Source organism: Vicia villosa, linkage group LG6 (assembly GCF_029867415.1).
Source record: "Vicia villosa cultivar HV-30 ecotype Madison, WI linkage group LG6, Vvil1.0, whole genome shotgun sequence".
In the NCBI taxonomy this organism is placed as follows: Eukaryota; Viridiplantae; Streptophyta; class Magnoliopsida; order Fabales; family Fabaceae; genus Vicia; species Vicia villosa.
The window spans coordinates 98,880,153-98,887,812 of record NC_081185.1 but is presented as its reverse complement, the minus strand read 5'-3'; the positions used below and the strand labels follow the sequence as shown (position 1 = coordinate 98,887,812).

The following is a 7,660-nucleotide window of genomic DNA, read 5'->3' as shown; positions in this document are numbered from 1 at the left end:
AATCATCATCATCATCTTCTCCGCTTCATGAATAATAGTCACCTTCGATATCACCATCATCATCTTGAAGTAGACTCAGTCACCATCACCATCAATTTCTCGCCCTAATCTCCATCAAGCATAGCACGTAGCATCATACTCATCTTCCACGATTAGCATTATCAATGGTGAATTCTTGAAGAAACGGTGCGATCCGAATTTCTGCTCACACAATCTCTGAGTTTATTTCTCAGGGATCAAGGTTGGATTTGAGGATTAGCATCAAGGATTAAGAAGGAAGGCAGCTGTTGGATTTGTCTTAGAAATTTTTCAGGTCAAGAACGCATCAGGTACTTTCCTTTGAACTCTGCGATGAATCGGTTGTCGTTATTGAATTCAAAGGTTATATTCAGATTCAGCATGTGTGTATGAGTGTTCATGAACCATTTTCACGCGTTTTGTTTAGTTTGTTCATATTAGGTTTTAAAATGTGATTCGGTTATGATGATAGAGTGAGAATTAGTGAAAAACAATGGTGGATCTGTGATCTACGCTAAAATCCGAGGTGGATGATGGTGGTTTAGTGTTTTTCTGGGCACTTTGAGTTATGGCCGTGGCGGCGTTCCACCGGAGACGACGACCGGAGTGGAATCTCCGGCGTCAATTACGTATCTCTCCTCTTTAACGTCCATGCTTAGGTGTCGCGTGCTCATTGGCCTCATTCCCATGCGATGGCTATTTTGTCCTCTTTCACATGATTAGTTAGGGATGTGTGGCACTGTGATTGACTCAGGATTGCATTCTTGTACTTTAGCAACTTAAATGAAAATGGCCCAATTGATTTCATGTTGTGCTATGTTACATTATTGACTAATTAAAAAATCATATGACATGAAAATGCTGCACGATGAATGAGATAAAATGGAAATAAAAGGGTGATGGGCCACGAATCTATTGGGCCTGAGACGCATTTCTGGAACTTACATCCTCACTTTGCTAACACACCACCATCTCTTGTAACCGGGCCTGAACGCCCTTACTGTTTCGACCCCCCTATTTCTGGCCCAGTTTCGCTTGCAATTGATATTAGTTCATTAAAAATGCTTTTGCACCTCCTGCAGTTTAGATTTCAGATTCCATTTTAATTTTTGATTGTTTCTCTTGCTTTTATTTTTATAATTCCAATTTTAACTCAAATTAAAAATACATAAAAATGATTTTAGAAATCATAGGATGTGTAAATAATTGTCATGAATTTTGTCGATTTTCCTTAATTGTTTTAGTCCTTTTAATAAACATTTTTCTTCACAATATGTTTGAAATTTCTCTGTTTTGGCACTTCTTTGTATATAACTCTCTAATAGACTTAGAAATAATTTTAGTCTCGATTTTCTTTCATAGATTTAATTGATGCATGTGTGTTCGTGAATAATAGTTTGTTTGACATAGCTCTCAATTTTATTTGTCACATATTGATTTTATTTCACCTATTCCATGTATAGTTTTTGTTAATAATTGTGTAGTTTATCATTTTAAATCCCTTATATTAGACAACTTAGATTAGATTTAGAAATAGTTCCCTTCCTTCATTCTTTTTCTTTTCAACTTTTAAAATACTTAAAAAATATCGATGAAGATCATACCGTTACTATATTCCATAGTAGGAAGGAAATGATCGGGGTGTAGGCCCCGATGTACGTTCTTTCCTACTTAGCGGAGAAGAAATGGTTGAAGTGTGAAGCTTCGACGTATTTCTTAACCGTTATTTAGAGAAACGATTGTGGCGTAGGCCTCGATGTGCATTCTCTAAATATTCACAAAAAACTCTTTTTGCATTTCCTTTACTTAGCGGAGAAGAAATGATTGAGGTGTGAAACCTCGATGTATTTCTTAACCGTTATTTAGAGAAACGATTAAGGTGTAGGCCTTGATGTGCATTCTCTAAATATGCAAAACAAAACTCTTTTTGGTATGATCTAAGTCACAAATTAAATCCCCTTAAAAAACACCAACCAAAAACACTTCAAAAAACCTAATAAATGGTCAGATTTAACACAAAGTAAGGAAGTGATGCGAGACCTTGTAGTGGGTTCTCGTCATCATGGAATTACCCTAAAAGATACAAACCAATCTCTTTTTTCTTTTCTTAAGGGCAAGTTATCTCCGCTCCGTTGCATCCTAGGCGATCCCTTATGCAAGAGCGTGAGCGTTAACGCCGCCCAACTAAAAAACACAAAAACAAACAGAAAATCTTTAGCCGAGCTACGGTAACTCTGATTCCTGAAAAGGATACGTAGGCAGCGGGGTAGGGCCCGTGCGAGTACAATTCTTTATTTTCCCTACATTTTGCATTCATTTCGCATATAGACATAGACATAGTTAGACACCCTTTAGATAGAAACAAACATAGGTGGATACCATCGAGTACGATGGGCGTGAGGGGTGCTAGCACCTTCCCCTTGCGTAACCGACTCCCGTACCTTGATTCTCTGGTCGCAAGACCCTGTTCCTTCCTTTGTTAGGTTTTCTGATATTCCTTTCCCTTATGGGATAAATATATTGGTGGCGACTCTGTTCATTTTTTCGCGAGCGTGCGACAGCTGCTGGTAATGCCATTCCTCTGAATGATGGCAATGCATCTTCTTCTGGTGAACCCTCAGTCCTTGTGAGTGCTATCAAGGCTATTCAACAGAATCAAGATGTTCTTGCTTCTCGCATGGACAAGCATGATGTAGCACATGAAGAGTTCAAAAACTTCATGAAGGAACAGAAGGAAAGCAATGCTGGGATTCATGACATGCTGGCCAAGATTATGTCTAAGCTAGGCTAGTCGTAGTCTTTTGTGTCTTAGTTGTCTCCTTTTTTCTTGCATCTGCTTCTGTGCATCTCCCTTGTATCTTCTGATAATCTTCTTTTGAAATCAATGAATATTATTTTTTTTCTCTCATATTGTCTGTTTTTCAGCTTGAATCTTTTATGCTTTTTGATGTTATGACAAAAAGGGGGAGAAAATGTGATAAATGATCTGATTTATATTATCAGTTGCTGGGAGTAAGTCTCCACATTTCTAAAAGAATTTGCAAGTTCTATGTCTTTGAGTGTTTTGCAGGATTGAAGACATTCTAAAAAGCTCAACATGAGAAGCAAAGACATGGGGAAAAGCAATTCTATATAGAAACAAGCTCATGGAAATTGAAGCAAGCTGAGTGCTGTGAAGCTTCAAGATCAGAAGCAAGAAGGAAGAATGTTCTGATATTCTTGTGATAGAATATGCTCTAACACATTCTTATTCCTTATATGTTTCCGATACATTTTTTTATATGCTCTGATACATATTTTATGTTCTGATGCATTTTATGTGTTCTGATACATAGTATATGCTCTGAAACATATTTTTTGTTCTGATTCATTCATGCTCTGACTTTTGTCGTTTAGTTTGTTCTGAAACATTTCAGGATGTAGAGATGCTTTGATGACGCTCTGGTACATTCAACAATGTTCTGATACAATCTAGCATGCAATGATTCAAGAAGAAATTCAAAGCTCTGAAGTTGTCCTATGGAAGCAAGAAGCAGAAGCTCTGAATGTTCTGAAGTTCTAAGCATATGTGATCGTCTCAACTGAAATGGAAAATACTCAGGGAAGTCCTTTATTTATAAATTTCTTCCAGTATTTATTTCAGGGGGAGATTATTTATCTCAGGGGGAGATTGTTAATCTCAGGGGGAGACATATTCACACACTATGTTTATATGCTTATGCTATAACTGTGTAATTGTCTTTAGCCGTCTGATATTCTGATTGCAAATTCATATCTTTTATATATGTTTTTGTCATCATCAAAAAGGGGGAGATTGTTAGAACAAGATTTGTTCTGATCAATATTCTTAGTTTTGATGATAACAATGTATATGAATTTTGCTTGAGACAATGTGGTACTCTAATCCTATGCAATTTCCATTTCAGGAAATATATAAAGAGTATGCACAAAATCAGCGCAAGAAGCACTGACTCAGAAGGTTCAAGTATGCAACATCAGAACATGCTCTTGCAAGACATCAGAAGATGGTCAAGCAGAATCAGAACATGGTCTATTGAAGCATCAGAAGAACTTGAGATCAGAAGCAGAAGCACTGAAGTTCTCATGGTATCACGCTAGAAGCACTTCAAGGTCAGAAGACAAGAAGATGCTCTGCACCAAGCTGTTTGACTCTGATTATATTCAAATGTTGTTTAAACAAAGATCAGATCAGAAGCAAGTACAAGATGGCAGGCTACGCTGACTGACAAAAGGAACGTTAGAAGCTATTAAAGGAAACGTCAGTAGACACAGCAAAAGCAAGGCTCGAGGTAGTTGACAAAAGAGTGAAACATTAATTGCAATGCTGTACGGATCACGCAACGCATTAAATGCTCCCAATGATAATCTTCTCAAACGCCTATAAATAAAAGTTCTGATGAGAAGCTGAATACAACACTTTGCGCAAACTTACAGAAACGCTGTCAAATTCTAAAAGCTCTCAAACTTCATCTTCAACCTCACTTCATTACTGTTGTAATATCTTAGTGAGATTAAGCTTAAACTTAAGAGAAAAATCACAGTTGTGATAATAGCTTATTAAGAAGCATTGTAACTCTTATAAGTGTTGCACCCCAAAATTTGCCCATCTAATTTTACTGCTAATTGGCTTATGCATCCCATAATCTCCATTAGGTCATCTAACTCGTCATTCATCATTAATCAATAACTTGGTATTGGGATGAAAGATTTTGAATTATTAAGGCTTCATATTGATCTTGAGGTGTACATATCAAATAAAACTTATTCATTTGGCTCTCCTCTGTGCTTCGAACTGGGACTTAGAGAGTTTATGGCTGTTCCTATGGATTAAAGGTTTTCATCATTAGGTAAGGCCTAATTCATGTAAGTCTCGTTGAAGAATGAATTATCTGATTATTAGGACTACAAGACATATTTAAGAGAAAGATTGGAAAATTGAAGGAACTTATGAATCATTTCAAGCTAGAAGATACTTGATAGAATTGTTACTTTTTTTATCAAAGTCAATCATGGGAGGATGACTTTTCAAGCACAGTTCTTCCTAAGACTTATGGTTTTCATCATATTTGTTGATACTCATTCAAGGTTCTAAAGAACAAAGGACAATTTGAATTTTGGAAGAAGGAAAATACATGTCCAAACGTCATGTTTGAGAAAGATCGCCTTGCATTACAAATTCAACACATTTCAAAGTTTTATTCCAATTACAAGATAAACTATTACATATTTTGGGTTTCAAATCTATTTCAGTACAAGGCCATTTCCAATATAAACATTTCCAAATATTACACCATCAAGACAAACTACACAAAATGTGCCCTTAGCCTACTGTCTCCAATCCTAAACTCCCATCGATTTTGTGTTGGCCTCTTTGATTCCGTATTACATATCTTTTCTTCAAGTTCCAAGCCACGTGTCTTCCAACTTTCAACCATGCTTCAAGTGTAAGGCTCAAGGCTCTTCTATCCCGCTAAGTCTAAACCTGCACATTGAAAACCAAATCCATTCCACATTAGTTCATACTGCATTCTGCACATTTCAACAAAAAAGGAAATAGAGGTCCAAATGTTCACATCCATACAGTTCAAAAAGAAAACAGTCCCTACACCATTTTCAGTCGAAACAGCCCTGCATAACAAAACAGAATCAGCATATATCCTATCCTACAACCAAAGCCCTTGCCATGAGAAATCAAAAGCCAAAACAAAAGAACCTAGAATTCAAATGGGAAAAGCACATCGGTTCGGCAACAAATAAGCAGTTCAGTACAAAGTCAGAGTATTTATGACACTTCAGGAGGTTTATCAATCCTCAAAAAAAAACCTAACAAATAAATGGAGCAAGTTCACTACCATGCAATCCACAAGCTCAACAGTTTCGCAATTTCAATAGAATCCATACACACTCCTAACAGATTTACTAACACTCATAACTGTCATTACCAAACCTAACTAACTTTCCTAACACAATAACTTCTTTAACCTATTCAGTTATAACTTCTAACAGAATACTAACTGATATAACTAACTATAACCATTCAGTTAACAAGAAAAGAGAATGCAGGGAATAGATTTTTACCTCTGAAACAGATTCAATCCTCTCCATCCATTGTGTAACAAACCTACTCAATCAAGGGCTGAGATCTCTTCACTCTATAACTAACTTCTCTTCCCTCCATCAACCTATATATTCAACAGCTCCACCATTTTTCAGTTTCCTCCACCATTTTCACCATTCTCCACCAATTCTTCAATCTTCATCATTCGTCATAGCTTCACTCATCATCATTCACTCTCCATCAACAATCTTCAACCATACCTCAACCTTCAACCAAGAATCATCAATTCGGCACAATTCGTATTCTTCTCCCAATATCTCGTCGACATACTATCTGCATCAACAACACAATACTCATCATCGACTCTTCATCATCATTGATCCAATACTCGAAGCAAAAAATAGAGAAAAAGAAGAAGCGTCGAATACGGAAATTGACAGAAAGATCCAAGACTCACCTGAAGAATTTCATTACTCCTCTACATTCAGTTCGCATATCTCATCAATCTCGGAAGAATATCGCCTCAGTGCCGAAATTCTTCGAATATCAACCTTGTGCGCCACTCCAGCTAGGGTTCTTGACCGAGACGAAAGGTTTTGATTGGCTGAGGTATGAGCGGGGGTGAAACGAGAGAGAATCGGGGAGAGGACGTTCGGTTTGTTGCAGCGCGGCCATTTTTATGGTTGTAAACGCCGAGTTATCGTCGGAGAAGGAAAGGGTGTCGCCGCCGCATTCGTTCGTGAGAGAGAAGAGCGAGAAAAGGGAAAGTGAGTCTGAGAGAAGGACCTCAAAGGTCATAACCACTAACCCTAATCTACCTTTTTCTTTTTAATTTTTTTTTTTGATTAATGGTGTGTTAATTAGGATTAATATAGGTTAATTATTGGATTAATCTGGATTGGCATAATAATCATTAATAATGTTAATATGGATCATAACAAAAACAAGATCTTGGGCCGAACTCGCTATTCATACACCCCCTAAGGCCCGTAACCCATTTTGGCTGAATCAAAGATATGAACAAAAAAACTGTTTGGGCCATGGCTTCGGGCCTGCGCCCAGTTCTCCTTACACCCCTGTATTCAACTTTCACCCCCCTGAGACCACACAAAATCTATCTGCTGGGCCAACAGTATGGGCCCAGCGCCTTGGTTACTATTTACAGGCCCCTGTATTCAGTTTTACACCCTGTTTCTTTAATTAATTAATAAACTTAGGTTTTAATTAATTTCTTTTCTTTACTAATTGAATTACTAATTTTTTTCACTATCATTTTAGACTTTTAATGCATAATTTTTGACATAAAAAATAATCAACAAAAATAATAGTTTAGGCTTTTATTTCATTTCTTTTTGCTTGATTAAAATCATGTACTCTTGTCATAAAAAACCCATAATAAAAAATAGTATCTTTAAATTCATTTTGTGCAATATTTTGAATCATGTTTTGTACCATATTTTCAAGTGTTTATGTTAGCCATTTTACACTATTTTGGTATCATTATTTACTTGTATTTTACTTGTAATATTGATCTCCGCTTATGCTTATATTCTCATGCCGCTT

General features: G+C 36.6%; 1 long non-coding RNA gene across 2 annotated transcripts; it reads right to left on the bottom strand.

Moving 5' to 3' along the window:
- Nucleotides 1-5,226: 5,226 nt before the first annotated feature.
- Nucleotides 5,227-6,875, bottom strand: LOC131611943 (uncharacterized). Of its 2 annotated transcripts, XR_009287241.1 has the most exons (4): nucleotides 6,555-6,875; nucleotides 6,118-6,430; nucleotides 5,621-5,667; nucleotides 5,227-5,521 (listed from the first exon to the last, which is right to left on the bottom strand). It is a non-coding gene; the product is annotated as an uncharacterized LOC131611943 (long non-coding RNA). The 2 variants fall into 2 exon arrangements; XR_009287242.1 differs by lacking the exon at nucleotides 5,621-5,667.
- Between the last annotated feature and the right edge of the window lie 785 nt (nucleotides 6,876-7,660).